The sequence below is a fragment of the Rhinoderma darwinii genome, chromosome 3 (assembly GCF_050947455.1).
Source record: "Rhinoderma darwinii isolate aRhiDar2 chromosome 3, aRhiDar2.hap1, whole genome shotgun sequence".
Lineage (NCBI taxonomy): Eukaryota > Metazoa > Chordata > Amphibia > Anura > Rhinodermatidae > Rhinoderma > Rhinoderma darwinii.
Genome location: NC_134689.1, coordinates 141,783,138 through 141,802,994, shown reverse-complemented (window position 1 = coordinate 141,802,994; position 19,857 = coordinate 141,783,138). Strand labels below are relative to the sequence as shown.

The following is a 19,857-nucleotide window of genomic DNA, read 5'->3' as shown; positions in this document are numbered from 1 at the left end:
CATGTCAGGTTTGAAGAGGTCTTGTGGTGCCAAAAAAGTGGAAACCCCAAAAAAGTGACCCCATTTTGGAAAATACACCCCTCAAGGGATTTATCTAGGGGTATAGTTAGCATTTTGACCCAACAGTTTTTTTGCTAAATTTAATGGAATTAGTCTTTGAAGATAAAAATATACTTTTTTTCTGAAAAAACATCGAGTTTTCTAATTTTTACAAGGAATAAAGGAGAAAAAGCTCCAACATTTGTAAAGCAATTTCTCCCGATTATGGCAATACCCCATATGTGGTAATAAACGGCTGTTTAGACCCACGCCAGAGCTCAGAAGGGAAGAAGCGACATTTGGATTTTGGAGCGCAGATTTTGCTGGAATTGTTTTCGGTGCCATGTCGTGTTTTCAACGCCCTGGAGGGTCCAAAACAGTAGAAACTCCCAAAAGTGACCCCATTTTGGAAACTACACCCCTCAAGAATAATATTTTAATTTTTTTTCACAAATGCGTCATTTCTAGGACTTATTTTTCCAAAATAGTACATGAAACTAATGAAACACACCCCAACATTTATTACCTAGTTTCTGCTGTGTCAGGAAATACCCCCACTTAGGCCGTAATCTGCTGCATGCCCACACAGTGTGACCCCAAAGCAAAGAAGCACCCTTTTCAGAACATAATTTTAGCTTGAATGAGTTGATAGGCCCCAATCCATGCCTGTAAAGGATTTGAGCTGGCAGAACGATCTGACACCCCTAGAAGTGACCCCATTTTGAAAACTGCACCTCTAAGGTATTCACCTAGTGGTTTAATGAGTGTTTGTACCGCTAGGTTTTCATAGCCGGAATCATGGTATTTAGGTGGTAATTGTTTTTACCAAATCTATTATTTTTGGGGCATGGTTGCCTTCCACAGCATATTAACCCGTAGAAGTGCATTTGCCAGTGTATGTAACTGTGTCGTGCCAACAAAGCAGATGACCAACAAATGTGTCAGTCCACAGCTGTTAAAGAGGCTCTGTCACCAGATTTTGCAACCCCTATCTGCTATTGCAGCAGATAGGCGCTGCAATGTAGATTACAGTAACGTTTTTATTTTTAAAAAACAAGCATTTTTGGCCAAGTTATGACCATTTTTGTATTTATGCAAATGAGGCTTGCAAAAGTCCAAGTGGGCGTGTTTAAAGTAAAAGTCCAAGTAGGCGTGTATTATGTGCGTACATCGGGGCGTTTTTATTACTTTTACTAGCTGGGCGTTCTGACGAGAAGTATCATCCACTTCTCTTCAGAACGCCCAGCTTCTGGCAGTGCAGACACACAGCGTGTTCTCGAGAGATCACGCTGTGACGTCACTCACTTCCTGCCCCAGGTCCTGCATCGTGTCGGACGAGCGAGGACACATCGGCACCAGAGGCTACAGTTGATTCTGCAGCAGCATCGGCGTTTGCAGGTAAGTCGATGTAGCTACTTACCTGCAAACGCTGATGCTGCTACAGAATCAACTGTAGCCTCTGGTGCCGATGTGGCCGACACGATGCAGGACCTGGGGCAGGAAGTGAGTGACGTCACAGCGTGATCTCTCGAGAACACGGCTGTGTCTGCACTGCCAGAAGCTGGGCGTTCTGAAGAGAAGTGGATGATACTTCTCGTCAGAACGCCCAGCTAGTAAAAGTATTAAAAACGCCCCGATGTACGCACATAATACACACCCACTTGGACTTTTACTTTTAAACACGCCCACTTGCACTTTTGCAAGCCTCATTTGCATAAATACAAAAATGGTTATAACTTGGCCAAAAATGCTCGTTTTTTAAAAATAAAAACGTTACTGTAATCTCCATTGCAGCGCCGATCTGCTGCAATAGCAGATAGGGGTTGCAAAATCTGGTGACAGAGCCTCTTTAAGGACAGTTAAAGCAGGGAGAATTTAAATTAGAACGGTATTGGACTGAAGGGCAATATATTTGAGAACTGGAGGAAAAAATGTAGAACTTGAGCATGTTCACAGGATGAAAGAACAGGGCTTTATAATGTCACTTCTTTTTTTCAAAGGCACTCTTCGTACAACATCTCTTTAGCCTCATAAATCTCTATATCAGAGACGAATGTGCCAAGGGACGTTGGCACACCATTACAGGTCCCTGCAGGGCAAAGTAGGAACCGTAATGTGCGCAAAACAACCAATCACCTACAGAATATATAAAAGGGCAGTGTCCAACACCATCTTTATGGACAGTAAAGGATCACTAATCCCCTAAGATATTGTCAGTTTTCCTGGAAGTATTTTCGGGTTTAACAGGTTGTGCAAAAACCTGAACAACAAAAAATCCCATAATGTATTGATCAGGAACAGCTCGTAAATTGAGTAACCTCCAAATATAAAGAACTATGGCCATATCACCAAACAGTTTATAAGAATTAATATAACAGCTTTATATGGCAGGACATAGTTATGATAATAGGCAAACTCCGTAAAATTATAAAAAAAAATATGTATTGAAGGAATATTACATTTATATGAAATGATGCTGTCAAATAAAAACTACATTTTCATCTCAAGTATGCTATTTCAGTGATTCCAACTGATCTTATTTTGAAAACTCATCTAGGAGTATAGTGAGAAATTTGTTAGGGGTTTTTCAAAAATATTTTTATTTTGTGTGGCTAATTATAACATGAAACCATGTAGGTATTCATCTAGCGGTATAGTGAGAATTTTATTAGGGGTTTTTCAAACATTTTTTCATTTGGTGTGACTTATTATAACGTGAAACCACTTTAGTTATTCATCTAGGGGTATAGTGAGTATTTTTAGTTTTGTTTGGGCTTCTTTTAAATTTTGTGGGCAAAAATATGATATAAAAATACTCAGCTTCAAAAATCTATTTAGAATGGCCAATTTGTAAAATAAACGGGTGTATAAATAAAATAATCTAAAACTCAGTGGAGGTATGGTAAATTTTGAAGCAGTCATTGATGCATAGGCCTAGCTTTGTGGGGCATGTCTCGCATTGGTGGATAGTGTCTTTCCTAAAGCCTTTTTTGGAACACACCCGACATCTTTTCTGGGGTCTTCTTTTCTTCTCAGTGGGAGTATTACTGAGGGAAAGTGCTGGCCTGGAATTATACGGCAACTGTAATCTCCCGAAGAAGTGCCCTCCCCTTCTGGGTTGTCAAATAAAAGGGCCTTGATTATTGTCTCCTGAAATTGGAGAAATGTATTTCTATTGTCTGTGTATCTGGACACCACAAATGCGTTATACATTGCCATTTGGGTGAGGTGGACTGCCAGCTTCTTGTACCAGGTCTTACTTTTCCGCATGGCACTATACGGCTTTATGACCTGATCAGATAGATCCACCCCACCCATAAAGCGGTTATAATCCAGTACGCAGGCAGGCTTGGCAGTTGTGGCGCTGGGGCCACAAACTGGAAAATTGATACTGCTATCCTTATGGATGCTAGATAGAATGTGGACATCTTTCTTGTCCCTATATTTCACTAGCAACATATTCTCGCTGCACATTGCTTTGCTTTCTCCTTTTGGCAATGTCTGGCCCAGGAGGGTTTTGGGGAGGCCCTTAGAATTTTTTTTGATTGTGCCACAGGCCACTGTCGCTCTTGCCAAAAGGCACTTTTGGAGAGGGATGAGATTATAGAAATTGTCTATATAGACATTATATCCCTGGCCAGGTATTGGGTGTATAAGATCCCACACAATTTTTCCGCTGACAGTAATGGAAGGGGGGACTCTGGGGGATCAATTTTGGAATCCCTTCCCTCATAAATCCGGAAACAATGTATGTACCCGGTGGAACTTTCGCAGATTTTATAGAGCTTTATTCCATACCGGGCCCTTTTATTTGGGAGGTATTGACGGAAGTGGAGCCTTCCCTTAAAACTGACGAGAGACTCGTCGACCGCAATATTTTTATCTGGGGTGTAGATTTGGGCAAATTTTAAATTAAAATGATTTATGACAGGCCTTATTTTAAATAAACGGTCATAATTTGGATCATCGGGGAGTGGGCAGCGGGTATTATCTGCATAATGCAGAAATTTGAGGATGACCTCAAATCTTTTTCTGGTCATAATGGTGCCATAAAGGGGGGTATTATATAGGACATCAGATGACCAGTAGTCCTTAATGCTGGGTTTCTTTATGAGGCCCATATTCAGTAACAGGCCCCAAAATTTGCAAAGCTCCACAGAGTTTGTGGGGGTCCAATTTTGGCCTTTGGCATAGTAGGATGTGGGATTGTTGGCGAGAAATTGTTCCGCATATAAATTAGTCTGTTTCACCATTAAATTTATAAATTCAGCGGAGAAAAATATAAATTTTTTTTTAAAAAAATGTAAAAAAAAAATACAAATAAAAAAAATAGAACTCTCCAAACCCCGTGGTCTCCACTTGGATTCCCAAGGATGTGGTGAAGTCGGGAACCTGGGGGGCATAACTTGTAGCAGGCATCCATATCGCCTCATAATCGGGGGGCGGGTCAGCACCAGCAACTCTTCTGCGCTGCTGGGGGGGCTCATCAGACTCGCTAGACGAAGATGTCAGCACGAAGTGCATTTCATCCTCGCTGGCAGAGTCTGTATCCGAGCACAGCATAGTGTATGCCTCCTCTGGGCTATAAAATTTCTGTGCCATATTGTAGTAATGTACACAACAATGTAACAGATCTAAGTTTATCGTAACCCTAAAACGTAACAGTCTCTAAGAAAAAAAAAATGTTTTTTAGAATTTTTTTTATTAACTGGAAACAAACTGGTGCTCTCAAAAACGTAGGAGCGGGATGGAACTGACTGGGTCACTGCGTAAAACTGTCACTGTATGTGGCACGGCAACAGTGAATGTTGGCGAACTGTGTGGATCGGACTGGACACTGACGCGGATCAATGTTTTCTCACTGGGCAGTGAGGGGGCGATCTGGGGGTATTTAGGGCATCGCCTAACGTAATATGGTGCAGTATTTTCACTGGGGTAATGGGTGGGCGATTTGGGGATTATTTTATAACTACTGGGGGGATCTGGGGAGATCTAGAAGAGATCTTTATTTTAACTTTTTCTCTCTGACAGGTCTTCACACACCGACTCTCACAAGCTCTCTGACAGAAATGAGCTTGTCAGAGCGGGCGATGAGAAGAATCCTGCGTCTTTTGTTTACATATGCTGTGATTGGTCATTCATTTTTGAATGACCAATCACAGCCATCGACGTCACAGGACCGCCTTGATTGGTCCTGTGCCGGCGAACAGCAAGTGTTTGTTGCTACTCGCCGCCGCGATCTGCCTGCTGTCAAATGACATGGTGACAGTTTATCGTCGGGACGTTACCATACGTGAGAATGCGGGAAAGCACCGCCGATTGTCACGTACAGTAACGTGATTGGGCGGGAAGAGGTTACAAAAATGCAACAGAACTGCAGCATTACAGAGACAATAAACGCATGCAGTTGACAGCAAGCGGTTTTCAAACGCAACAAAACCGCGTCAACAACGTGTGGCCTTACCCTAAGGCCCAATGCACACAAACTTATTTTTGCCACTGAATTGCGGCCCCATTAATTTCAACGAGCCCATGCACACGACCGTGGTTTCCACGGTCCGTGAATTGTCCAGGAGCCTGGACCGCGGAAAAAAAACCAAAAAAAACGGACATGCCTTATTACGGCCGCATCTTGCGGTCCAGGCTCGTTGAATTTAATGCACGCGACCATGTGCACGGCCCGCGGGTGACACTTGGCGTCCGTCCGTGCCGCAAATCACGGCTGTGCTCAACACTACGGTTGTGTGCATGAGGCGTTATAGGAAGAAAAATCAGCGGGGATGGGCGTAGTTAGTAGCAGCTCATGAATATCGAGGGCTCCTTCCTCACAGCACATGCAAGCGCTACAACGAATAAGCTGAACGTTTTACAAAAACAACACCACAGGAAGACATAAGTCTCACAACACTGAAATCCATATCTCACTACCTTATGCTGCCGTCAGAGAGGGGGGCATACAGGTTGTGACAGATTTCATTTAAACACAACTTACTAGGTTTTGAACCACTAAGCCCCAGAATTGTGTTATGCAGCTGGGGTTTAGTGTTTCAAACCAGCCCATGTTACAAACGGCATTTCGGCAATAGTTAGTAAAACAACAAGTTAGCGACATTAGTTGGGAAGCGGCATCTGGTGCATGTGCGTTGCGTACAGAACACTGCGCATGCGATGTACTCATCTCCCAGACTCATCTTGCTAACCAGTAGGTTATTTTACTAACTGAGCCGAAACAGCTGTTTTTGACATCGGCAGGCTTGGAACACTAAACTACAGCGGAATGACATGCTGGTGGTTTGGTGGCTCCAAACCTAGTGACAGCTTCCCATGAACCAACGCAATTACTCTGAAATATGGTATGCTTTCCAAGCATCATATTTATGAAGGCCTATTGCCACTTCTACGGATGCAAGTTACATTTGTGCCAGTAAAAAGGGGTGTGGCTTTCATTACCAAATGTGACTGATTGATGACAAAAATCTGTCATTTTGCTTAAAGGGTAACTAAACGTTCAAACTTCTGACATGTCATAGTGACATGTCAGAAGTTTTGATCGCTGGGGGTCTGAGCACTGAGACCCCCACTGATCGCTAAAACGAAGCGGCAGAAGTGCTAGTGTGAGCGCTGAGCCACTTAGCTTCTGTTCGGCTTTTCTCGGAAAGCAGATGTAGTACGGGCTCAATAGAAAGTCTACGAGCCCGTACTCCGATAAATCCGATTTCCGTAAAAAGTTGAACAGAAAGCAAGCGACCCAGCGCTCACACTAGCACTATTGCCGCTTTGTTTTAGCGATCGGTGGGGGTCTCAGTGCTGACAAAAAAAATAAATAACAGAAGCAAATGTTTTAATAAAACAAAATAAACACAGCACTCACCTCTTCAATCCCCTGGTCCCCCAGGATCTTTGTTTACACGCAGCCGACACGTGACCAATCGGTGGCCTTAGCATCACGTGCTGTACATACTGGAATTACTAGCACCTACAGCTGAGCGGTGATGCCAGAAGTACGGCACGTGACCGCTAAGGTCACTGACTGGCTGCAGCGCTTGTAAGCAAATACCGGGGGGGGGGGGGGCGGTTGATGGGCTGCTTGCACTGGAGGGGGATTGAAGAGATGAGCATTGTTTTATTTTTTAGACATTTTTAACATATGCTACTGTTGTAAAAAAAAAAATATTTTACAAAAGTTGGTAACTAACTTATTTTAGGCCTCGTGCACACTTCCAACACCGTTTTCACGGCCTTATTTGACGGATCCGTGTGCACTCCGTGTTTCCGTTTCCGAGCATGGTACTGTCCAGGGTGCTGAAAGAGCAGGGTTGTTCAGCGCTAGTCACTGTACAGGGTGCTGAAAGAGTTAATGGGCTGCACTGACGGCGGTAACTCTTTCAGCACCCTGGACAGTACCATGCTAGGCGCTCGGAAAATACACTTAATGAAAAGTTCATACTTACTTTCCTCCTGTCCGGCCTCCAGCGATGACGTTTCATACCATGTCACCGCTGCAGCCAATCACAGGCTGTAATGGCGGTCACGCACGTCAGAAGGCCGGCCTCCAGGGATGACGCTTCATCCCACGTGACCGCCTCTGCAGCCAATCACAGGATGCCACGTCATACAGGAAGGTCGGACTGGAGGAAGAAGAGGGACTCGTCACCAAGACAACCACAGGGTACGTATGAACTGCTTTTTATTTTATTTTTAATCAGCAGCCTCTTCTCTCTATCAGTGATTGATAGAGACAAGTGGCTGCCGATTAGTGCAATATATCTGTAATGTACTTCTGCCCGCCCGTTACTAGGCAACGGCTCCGTCACACACGGACGGCACACGGATGCCCTCAGTTTTTTTTGACACCCCCATTGACTTGCATGGGCCTCACGGTCACGGAATCTCGGACCGAAGTAGGACATGCTCTACTTTGGATCGGAGCAACGGGACCGTAAAAAAAAAACTGAAGTGTGCATGGCCCCATTGAAATGAATGGGTCAGGGAGCTAGCCGTCAGAAAAACGGCTAGTACCCTGAAGAAAAATACTGAAGTGGGCATGAGGCCTAAAGGAGTTGCCCCAAGATTAAATGTTATCCCCTAACCACAGGATAGGTGATCACATGCTGATCAGTAGGGGTCCGATCGCTTGGACCCCATTGATCACGAGAACAGGGGTACCATTCCTCCAAATGAAGCGGCAGGTTGCACCTGCTGTTCTATTCGTTCTCTATGGCACTGCTGGAGATAGAGCGATGTACTGGTTGATCTCCAGCAGTGCCATAGACAGTGGATAGAGCGGCAGTGCGCTTGCCGACCTGCTGCTTCCTTCATTATAAGGAACAGGACCCCAGTTCTCGTGATCGGTGGGTGTGTGCGGTCGGACCCCCACAATCAGCATGTTATCACTAATCCTGTGGTTAGGGATAACACTTAATCTTGAGACAAGCCCTTTAAGGGTTTTTTTTACACGGGAAGATAAATTAGTAAAAACGAGTTTTGAAATGTATGATGTATGTTTTTTCAGAATTTTTATTGCTTTGGCGATTGTTGCCTTTCCCCTTCTGCTAACTACCATCAGACGCAGGTTTACATGAGGGTTTGCACCGCTGAGACTTTTTAGGCCATCACAACCGATTTCAACAAGCAATTTCTGACGGTTTACTCGATATTATGATATTTTACACAATCGCCCCCTGCAAATAACCCCCCCCCCCCCCATATTTATAACATCTGTAGCAATTACACACGCTGCACCACAAATTCCTCCTCCCATTACTTACAGATAAAGGCCATGTTTATCCCTAGTCCCTTCACTAAATTGACAGTAAACATACCCTCAACATCATAGACAGGGAATCAGACCAAAGCCAGTCCGCACTGCCCGGGTGCCCACGTCAGGCTGGCTATTGATAACATGCCAGTATCACTTACTAGCTTCACTGTGGTGTGGCTGCTCTCTCTTCCTCCTGTAGCCGAGTTCTATACACACTGCTGACTTCTGTCATATACAAGAGCTTCAATGGGATTCTCCCCGAGCTGTGAGCGCCGCCATGACAGACAAGTAAGGCAACTCCGCCTCCAGGCTTCAAACACCCGGATATTACCTCATGGAGCTAGGAAGTGGCGGGTACAGCTTCGCCTCCGGTGATAACGCCATGATATTCTAAGCCTCACCTTGTAAACAGACGCTGACGGGTACAGCATCCTGAGCAGGAAAAAATATATATATCTCTATTAATATTAAATATAAATATCATGTCAAACATTTTCAAATAGGCGTGGCCACATAAACCATAGCGAGGCGTGAGACGCAGACCGTCACCGTTAGCAGGTAGAGGCGGGATTCTCACTAGGTTCTTTGGGCAGTTTGCTGTTTAATGCCGTATCCTAGCAACGCGCCTGAGCCCTTAGTTTCCCGGCTACCTTTGCGGCGACGCGCCACTGCTGTATTGATGTTATTATAAGGGACTCTTCAGGGCTGCGAAACGTTCGGGACAGTAATGTAAATCATCCGAGCTGAGCCCCATCCCTGAAACATGCCGCCCAGCACTCACTGTCCGGGTGGTCACCTGTAACATGGAGAAGTAACGCAGCTTATCGGGGCAGGACGTGTGACATCATAGGCTTAGAAGACAATATTGGTGAGTGCATGGATACAGGTATTAGGGCTGTGCGGATTACCTCATAAATACCATCGAGCTGTTGGAGTTTGGCTTTGCAATACTTTGTTACATTATTTATCCTTTTATGTCAGGGACTGCGTGTTATAAACGTAATGTATATCTAGCCACCCTCCTATATGTTCCACAAGCAACTGTGAGTGGCATTATTATTGCAAATTGCAAGTGTTTACGAGCCTCAGCCACGAAGTGACAGACCACGTAAAGTTACATAGTGGGGGGTCACCGAGTGCTGAGGCGCATCGTGCATAAAAGTCGCCAATGCTCTGCTGACTCAAAAACTGCAGCGTTCTAAGGCTATGTTCACACGGAGTATTTTGCCGAGTTTTTTGACGCGGAAACCGTGTTGCAAAAATGGCGCTAAAATGCTTCCCATTGATTTCAATGGGAGGCGTCGGCGTCCTTTTTTCCCCCGAGCAGTAAAACTGCCTCGTGGGAAGAAGCGACATGCCCTATCTTCGGGCGTTTACGCCTCTGACCTCCCATTGACTTCAATGGGAGGCAGAGAAAGCGTATTTTGCGGTGTTTTATGCCCGCGGCGCTCAGGGAGAGGAAAATCTGGCTCAAACTTCCAAACTGAATTTTGAGGCAGATATTCCTCCTGCAAAATACTCCGTGTGAACATAGCCTAAACCTCCTCTGACGTTACGAGCCGCACACAAACTCTTCATGGCGTGGATTTCCATGGCCGAGCAGCTGCACGCAAGTCTTAGGCCTCATGCACACGACCGTATCCATGTGCAGCCGCGAGCCGCCCGTAAATCGCTGGCCATGCACATGGCCGCGGCCATTATTTTCAATGAGCCCGGACCGCAGAACACGGACGTAATAAGACATGTCCGTTCTTTCTGCGGTGCGCGCTCCCGGGCCATGCACGGACCGTAAAAACTACAGTCGTGTGCATGGCCCCATAGAAATGAATGGTGCCGCAATTCTCCCGTGGATTTTCGGGGGAATTGCGGCCGCAAGAGCACGTTCGTGTTCATGAGTCCTTACATTACCTAGCACAATGCCAAGTGTCAGATGGAGTGGTGTAAAGCACGTCGTCACTGGACTCTGGAGCAGTGAAAATGTGGAGTGGTGAATCGCCCTTCTCTATCTGGCAGTCCAATGGACGAGTCTGGGTTTGGCGAATGCCAGGAGAACGTTACCTGCCTGACTACATTGTGCCAACTGTACAGTTTGCCACCTTTGTTGTCGTTTTATGCTCCATACACAGCTACATGATGGGAAATTCCTCCGTCAGCGTTTCCCCATTCCGCTGTAGCATTCTTCCCATCTATTCGCCAGCTTTAGGCTTCATGGCTGCTTCTGGTGTTGTGTACTATGGAGCAGTATGGGACTTCGTGTACCGTCATACCATGCTCCATCAGATGCCATATATACCCCTGGAAGCCATGCTAGAAAATTCCCATACATACAGCATCTGACGGAACATGCCACGTTTTCTTTCTGTTGGATTCTGTATCTCTCTATATATAAATTTAATTGACAATAATTTCAATTCTACATGTATGTGATATCCAAAACTCGGTTTATTCGGGGAAGCAATGCTATATCTTATTAGATTTACGTCCGTTCCTGAACAGGGAGTATTGGACATTACATACCAATTTACCACAGGGGGCGCCTATCAGACATTTTATGTCATGTCCTACATATATGGCAGAAATGTTTTTTGATGCAATACACCTTTAACTATATCTTGTCTGTGAGCGGTTATTGGAAGCCACCTTTGCACCTACTTTAACCAACAGTCCAGGTGTTGTTCTCCACTATCGGGGCGCTGTTTCTTGAAGGTGCAAATATGCAGTAAATTGTTCCGATTGTTGTAAATATTATTCATGTGCATTGCATTACATCTATCTAACGGTGTATTCACGTGTGCTGCACGGATATCAAATGTGTGGTGAGACGAGACCGCTTACGTTTTTACGATGAATTTCACTGTTCTTTAACATGTTTGACCTGTAATTATTGTTTAGCCAAAGATTTCTGTAATTGATGGTAAAAACGTTGTTTGTTTGTGCTGCACATTACTTTGTTGCTCACTGGCAGGAGTATATACACCCTAGTTAGTCAAATACTTTATTTTTATCATTGCGTTTATTACCAGCTTAACTGGTTGACGACGCTTGACGTCTAGGCTCGTCATGAGTGGCAGGACGTTGCCGCATCTTTTTTTTTTTTTTTTTTTTTTTTTAAAACAAAAGTTTTTTATTGAGAAAATAAGAAAACATCTGATGTACATACATTCCACTTTACCAGAGTATGTCGGGACATCCCCCGCTGACAGTCATATATGAAGATCATACTTATAAAAGTCAAGGATGTTCAAAGCATACTTAAATATACATCTTAGGCCCATATAAAGTTGTAACATGAACATTCAATGATATATAAAGGACTAAGAACATATGTACTCCTTTAGTAATATATTTGTTTTACTCGGATTTTGATACTAAATAAAATAATACATAAATAAAATAAAAAAAAAAAGGAAAACAGAAACCATCTAGGTCAAACTAAACAGAATTAACTAAAAACAGAACCAAAAAATAACACTAAACCTTACTCACAGGATCATACATTTGTAAGGAGAAATGTTTTATGTGTGAAGAGCATCAACAAAGTAACGAGAATCAGTCCATTTATCCCAATGAAGACACTGGGTCCCTAGGGTTCTCTGCTGATAAATCGAACGTTCCATAATACAATTTAAATTGACACATTGAATCACCTCCCTCATCGTAGGAGTGGAGGTCTTCTTCCAATACCTAGCAATTAATATTCTTGCTGAGCACAGTACATGAAAGATTACGGTCTTATCATGTGTATGAAAGTCGCCTAATCCCACATTAAGTAATGCCAACTCCGGAGTACATTCTAGCGGAAAATGTAGGACATTGGTTAATAGTTTATCTATTTTCTACCAAAACGTCCTAAGAGCTGAACAAAACCAAAAAATATGCTTAAGAGTACCAATTTCCTTACAACACCTCCAGCACATATTAGAGGAGTTGGGGTAAATGAGAGATAGGCGGTGAGGTGTCAAATACCACCTGTATAATACCTTCCTAGAGGCTTCTAAATGGTGAGTGGAGTTGGATAGTTGAGAGGCCAGGGAGAAAGTAGCTTCCCAGTCTACACTACCCGTGGGCAATGCAAGATCCGTTTCCCATTTATCAACGAATAGAAGGTTAGATTTGTTCAACACTTCCAAAATGGCCTGATAGGCTTTGGACACCCCTTTTGCTCTTCTATCCGGCTGGTGAAAGTATATTTCGTAGGGTGTTTTAAGGGGAGAAGGAGTATCACTCATTCCCAACAAAAAGTGACGAACTCTAACGTATTTGTAAAATTCTGTAATTGGCAAATGATACTTAGTAGATAGCTCCGCAAAGGTAAGAAGAAGACCTTCACTCCACACATCTCCCACCCTCTCAATGCCCTCCAATTCCCACATTGACAGGTTCATATCAGGTAACAAGTATGAGAGATTCTTAATGGATAACTCTGCTACTCTTAGTGGAATTAGGCCTCTTTTTACTACCATCATTTTCCATGAAGCAAAAGCAGCCTTGGTAGTTAACATAGATGGGGTGGGAGTGGACTGTTTAAGTGCCATAGCCCATAGGTATGAATCCAAGGAGCTAACATTTTCCCATTCTTTTTCTATGAGAACCCAATGCAAGGACTGTGTAGGGTGCATCCATTGTCTAACCTGATCTAAAATGCAGGCGTGATAGTACGCTGTAATATGAGGGAAGCCTAAACCGCCTTGAGCGACTGGTAGGTAAAGAACCTGAGCCGCGACTCTGGCCCTTTGTTTTTTCCATACATATTTCACCAGTAAATTTTGTAATTTATGTAAATATGAGGTAGGGATCCAGATGGGCAAGTTCCTAAACAGGTAGAGAATTTTAGGTAAAATCATCATTTTCAGTGCTGCAATACGCCCTACCCACGAAACCTCAAATCTAAGGAATTCCTCTAGCTCGCTGGATAACTGGCTCAGTAGCGGGGGGTAGTTAAGAGCATACATCTGAGAGGCTGGGAAACATAATTTAATCCCTAAATAATTCAGCCCTCGAGTTGACCATTGAAAGGAGTACAAAGATTGCAAATTCTGAACCACCAAATCTGATAAGCCCATGTTCATAATTTGGGACTTATTTTCATTTAGTTTGTAATAAGAGACAGCACTGAACGTGCTTAGACTATTCATAATGTGTGGAAGGGAGGTGCAGGGGTCTGTCAGAATCATAAGAACATCATCAGCGAATAGACCTATTTTGTGTTCTGTTCGCCCTGCTTTTACCCCTCTGATTTCTGTGTTTGATCTTATGACCTCCGCCAAAGGCTCCATCACCAGAGTAAAAATCAGCGGGGAAAGCGGACACCCCTGACGTGTGCCATTAGTGATAAGAAATGGGGAAGATTGATACCCCGAGGCCAACACCGTAGCGGAAGGATGAGTGTATAGAGCCATAATGATGTCTCGAGCTTTCCCCACTATGCCAAATTTGGTAAGAACAGCCTCCAGGTAACCCCAGTGCACCCGATCAAACGCCTTCTCTGCATCCAAAGATAAAAGCAGAGAAGGCGTCCGACTTCTCCCCACCCAGTCGATGAGGTCTATAAACCTTCTCGTCCCATCTACCGAAGATCTCTGCCTAATAAATCCGACCTGGTCTTGATGTATCAATTGAGGAAGTATCAAAGCTAATCTCGTGGCTAAAATTTTGGAGTACAACTTTAAATCTGTATTAAGTAGGCTAATGGGACGAAAGTTCTGCGGCCTGTCCGCAGTCTTGCCCGGTTTAGGTAATGTTATAATTGTAGCTCGGAGCATTTCTGGAGGCATTTGACCCGTTGTGTGAATATGCGTGAATAAAGATAAAAGCTGGGGGCCTAGAATAGCTCGGAATTTTTTAAAATAGTCATTAGTAAGCCCATCAGGCCCTGGAGATTTTTGGGACTTCAGGGAGCTTATAGCATCTCCAATTTCTGTCAGTTGGAAAGGTTGGGATAAGGTTTCCAGCTGTTCTGGCGTGACACACGGTAGCGCTACAGAGTCTAAAAATCCTGTAATGCCCAACGGGGAAGGTTGGGGAACCCCTGGATCCTGTTTTAAATTATAGAGAGAGGAGTAGTATTGTGCGATAGAGTTCGCAATATCTTGTGGATTAAATAAAATTTCGTTTTGTTGGTTGTAAAGGAAGGGAATTCTAGATTTACAGTCTTGACGTTTTAGTTGTTGCGCTAAAAGAGTTCCCGCCCTATTACTGTGCCTGTAATACTTGACTTTCAGTCGTCTTAAAGCTTTATCGTATTTGTATAGGTCTAATTGGTGCAATTGTGTATGAAGATGTCCAATCTCTCGGGCTCTTCCTGTATCAAATGTCCCTTTATTTACCTGCGTAAGTCGGATAATATCTTCTAATAATTGGATTCTTTTAGCTTCCCTAATCTTTTTGTCCCTAGCTGCTAAACTAAGGAAGTGCCCTCTCATATAGGCTTTGTGGGCACACCAAACCATTGTGGGAGATACCTCCGAGGATACATTAAATTGAAAAAACTCTTCTAGGTTAGTTACATGAGCGTCTTGGTATTTAGGGGAATTTAAGATAAAGTGATTAATCCGCCAGGGGAATGTAGGGGGTTTATTAAACTTTTCAGAGATTGAAATCGAAATAGGGGCGTGATCAGACCACGTAATGGGTCCAATTTGAGAGGAAGAGACCTTGTCAAACAAATACCTATCCACAAATACCATATCGATTCTCGAATATGTGCCATGAGGGTGTGAAAAGAATGTGAAATCCTTCTCATTTAAATGTTGCAAGCGCCAAACATCCACCAGACCCTCTTCTGACATAGCTTTGAATAATTCCGAGGGAGAATGCACCGCTCCCAGTGTTGTAGTGTCTAAAGACGGCCACATAACTTTATTGTAGTCTCCTACTATTATAAGATGCCCTTTTTGAATCTGATGAATCTTTCTAAAAAGTCTATTAAGGAATCGGATCTGATGAGTGTTTGGCGCATATACATTGACTATAGTATACTGTACATTATTCAAATGGCACACTAGAATGATATACCGACCTCCAGGATCAATATGGATATGATCCTGTACAAATGCAACTGCTTGATTAATTATAATAGCCACACCTCTTTTCTTTGCAACTGCCGGGGCTGTACATATGTGGGGAAAATGCTTGTGTTTTAAACGAAATGTGTCTGCCTGATTTAAGTGTGTCTCTTGTACACATAACACCGATGCCTGCAATTTCTTAGCTTCAGCCCATAACATGGAGCGTTTGAAAGGGCTATTTAACCCTTTCGTGTTCAGGGAGGAAAATTTAAGTACCATATTGACGGTTAAAATGTACTTGCGTAAAGGCCCCTTTCACACGGTGTAACAACCCCCTCTGTAATTTCAAACTAGCTATGAGATCTAGTATCTTATGACCTGTGAGTGTGAGTATGAGTAACTGAACCACCGGATCCAACCCGCGGATCCTTAAACAAACAACTAAACATAGCAATCCAGGTCCTATCTGACAAGCAGATAGTACAGCCCCAGAAGGGAGGGAAATCTGCATCAACATTAGCAGACATGACCCTACCCTAGGCCATATCAACGAGCTCATCCCCTCAAAACAAAAAGCATTAAGTTTAAAACTCATCCAATACTGGCATAGAATAACTGCCTCCACAGAGGCTACTTATACATGAACAATGCATTCCAGCAGTGTAAGCAATAACAGAGGATTTAAATGGGAACCCCCACTGGAGGTTAAGATAAAGAAGACCGACGATGGCGCACTTCCCGCCATTCCTCCTCAAGGCGGTGAAACTTTGTAGCTGGGTTGACAGCTCGGAGCCGTGGAGAAGATCCCCCTTTTGGTAGTCCCCCAGATTCTAAATTCCACTTGGTGATGAGTGCCGCGGCTTTAGCCGGAGTGTCCGCAACATGCCTTCGAATCTTTGTATGAGATAACCAATTTAACAGGAAACCCCCATTTATAGGGTATCTGGCAGTCCCGTAAGACACGTGTTGTGGGGCCAAATTCTTTCCTGCGAAGTAGTGTAGCTGCTGAAAGATCAGCAAATAGCTGTATATTCTTAAATCTCTCAGGTAGAGAGGTTGCGTTTCTCGCTGCCAGGAGAAGCTTATCTTTGAAATGGTAAAAGTGTATCCGGGCAATCACATCTCTTGGTGTCGATGCCGGCAGGGATTTAGGTTTAGGGATACGATGCGCCCTGTCCACCAGCAAATCTCCCTGCGGCGTCTCCGGCAACAGGGCCACAAATAGATCCATTAGATATTCCATCAGTTGAGCATTTGTTGTATCTTCAGGAATACCCCTAAAGCGCACATTATTTCGACGTGACCTGTCCTCCAAATCTGCAATTTTACACGACAATGCTTCCACTTGTTCTTCCAAACAGATATTAGAGTCCACCAAATCATTATGGGCCACAGAGTATTCTGATAACTTAGTTTCAATGTGAGAGGTTCTATCCCCCAAGGCCATGAAATCTTTTTGTAAATCATGGAATGCATGCTGAATGGACTGCTGTATAGAAGCATGAAAATCGTGCAGCATGAGTTTAAGTGCAGATTCAGTCACTGGTTTATCAGCCCCTGTGCTGTGTAACATCTCAGACGCCATGTTTAGCACATGGTCTGAAGGAGATTTATCAGTACTCACTGTTGGGGAAGATAGCGGCCTGGAGGAGAACAGTCCAGCTTGAGGCCCGGTATGCAGCAATGCAGGGTCCGAAGATCGAGGAAAGCAGGGTGAGGAGACTGCGAGGCCTGCGCCTCTAGCAGCCCCAGAAGATCTGCGGTCAGCTACATGCTCCTCTGACCTCTCTGAAGACGGCGATCCGGCGCCATTTTGGGACCTCGCCGCCGGGAAGAACTCTGTCATCTTTGCAGCGGCCGGTTTCTTGCGAATCCTTCCCATCTTGACAAGGTAAGTATCCTTACGGTGTCCGGTTAACGGTGCTGTTATTTAAAATCACGGATGAGCCCTGTGAGAGCCGATGTTAGCCGATTATAGCCTAGGAGCTAGGGAGCTGGAACAACACACGTCCTACTCCATGCGCTTGCGGCCACGCCCCCGACGTTGCCGCATCTTGACGAGCAAAGACTTTGTGCTAATCGCGTGGGCGCAACAAGTGTGCCCGCACAAACCGGAGCGGGGCAACGACCGCAGCCTCGCTCTAACGGCAGAGATTAGAGAAACCTCTCATCTCCACCGTTAACCCCTTGACTACCGCGATAAAAGCTGATTGCGGCATACAAAAGGAAAATGAGAAGGGGGACCTCCCTTGTATGGCCAGGGTCCATTAAAGAACCTGTTTGTAAGGGCATACTTTTGTAAGGGCATAGTTTGGCATGCCCTAATAAATGCCTGTGCACTATCAGTACTGGCATATAGATATATGACAGTACATTTAAAGTTAAAAAATAAAAATTAAAAATCCCCCTATGGGAATAAAAAAAAAGGATAAATAAAAAAAAGTAATCCATACAAATGCAAATTTTTTTTTTTTTTTACAATAAATTAACTTTCTTAAATATAAGTTCCAAAACATATGATATACACATATTTAGTATCGTAACAACCTGCACAACAAATTTATAGCATCATTTATGATGATCAGTGTATGCTGTAAAAAAAGAAATCAATGAAAACTTCAGCAGTAAAATAAAAATTATTATAAATTTAAATGATAATGTAAATGTACAAAAATAGCACCTACGTAAAGTACAACTCGTCCCACAAAAAAAAAGGTCTCCTACAGCTATGTCGACCAAAAAAAAACAAACTTATGAGAGTCGGGATGCAAAGAGGGAAATATAAAAAAATATTTTTGTCCTCAAGGCAAAAATTGTTTGTGTCCTTAAAGATACTCTGTCACCACATTATAAGTGTCCTATCTCCTACATAAGGAGATCGGCGCTGTAATGTAGGTGACAGTAATGCTTTTTATTTAAAAAAACGATCTTTTTTCACAACGTTAGGAGCGATTTTGGTTTATGCTAATGAGCTTTCTTAATGCCCAAGTGGGCGTACTTTTACTTTCGACCAAGTGGGCGTTGTACAGAGGAGTGCATGACGCTGACCAATCGGCATCATGCACTCCTCTCCATTCATTTACACTGCACTAGCGATATAGATATATCGCTATGTGCAGCCTCATACACAAGCCCTAACATTACTAGTGTCCTGATAATGAATACACATGAAATCCAGCCTGGACGTCATGTGTACTCAGAATCCTGACACTTCTGAATCTTTTTTTGTGAGATTCCGGCAAGTGAAACCAAATCTCGTTTAGCTCCGTGATCTCGCGAGATTTCGTATCCGTTGCTGGAATCTCACAAAAAAGAGTCAGAAGTGTCAGGATTCTGAGTACACATGACGTCCAGGCTGGATTTCATGTGTATTCATTATCAGGACACTGTAGTAATGTTAGGGCTTGTGTATGAGGCTGCACATAGTGATATATCTATATCGCTAGTGCAGTGTAAATGAATGGAGAGGAGTGCATGATGCCGATTGGTCAGCGTCATGCACTCCTCTGTACAACGCCCACTTGGTCGAAAGTAAAAGTACGCCCACTTGGGCATTAAGAAAGCTCATTAGCATAAACCAAAATCGCTCCTAACGTTGTGAAAAAAGATCGTTTTTTTAAATAAAAAGCATTACTGTCACATACATTACAGCGCCGATCTACTTATGTAGGAGATAGGGCACTTATAATGTGGTGACAGAGTCTCTTTAAAGAGGACGCGTCATCAGTTCAGTAGAGTCCTACTTTATGTCATAGGAGCTGTCACGCTGATGTCAGTGTCATTTGTTTCCCAGTCTGTGTTTCACTTTCTGAGTTATGAGCCATCTTCTTATTTACTAGCCAAAGAGGCGGTAACGCTGAGGTCTCACTGGGGGTGGTGTCTGTGTTGATTGTCCTATCAGGGTCATTCAGCTTCTTCCCTTCCCTGCACAGTGTGATCTCCGCTTCTATCGCGAGTTCAGTGCCTATGACCTAAGGCAGGAAATTGGACTATTTAAGGAGTTAAAGCTGGTTTCACCCACAACTTTTTAAAAAAAAAATGTTTATGGCA

The 19,857-nt window shown here is 43.6% G+C and overlaps 2 protein-coding genes across 2 annotated transcripts in view; one reads left to right on the top strand and one right to left on the bottom strand.

Moving 5' to 3' along the window:
- The window catches only part of TMTC3 (transmembrane O-mannosyltransferase targeting cadherins 3), a 144,852-nt gene extending 135,620 nt beyond the window's left edge, over positions 1-9,232 (bottom strand). The window contains exon 1 of the mRNA XM_075856804.1: positions 8,959-9,232. The gene's annotated coding sequence lies outside the window, so the exon portion shown is untranslated. The remainder of the gene's footprint in view (positions 1-8,958) is intronic.
- CEP290 (centrosomal protein 290) overlaps positions 9,003-19,857 on the top strand; it is a 214,458-nt gene continuing 203,603 nt past the window's right edge. Inside the window, exon 1 of the mRNA XM_075856803.1 lies at positions 9,003-9,668. The gene's annotated coding sequence lies outside the window, so the exon portion shown is untranslated. The remainder of the gene's footprint in view (positions 9,669-19,857) is intronic.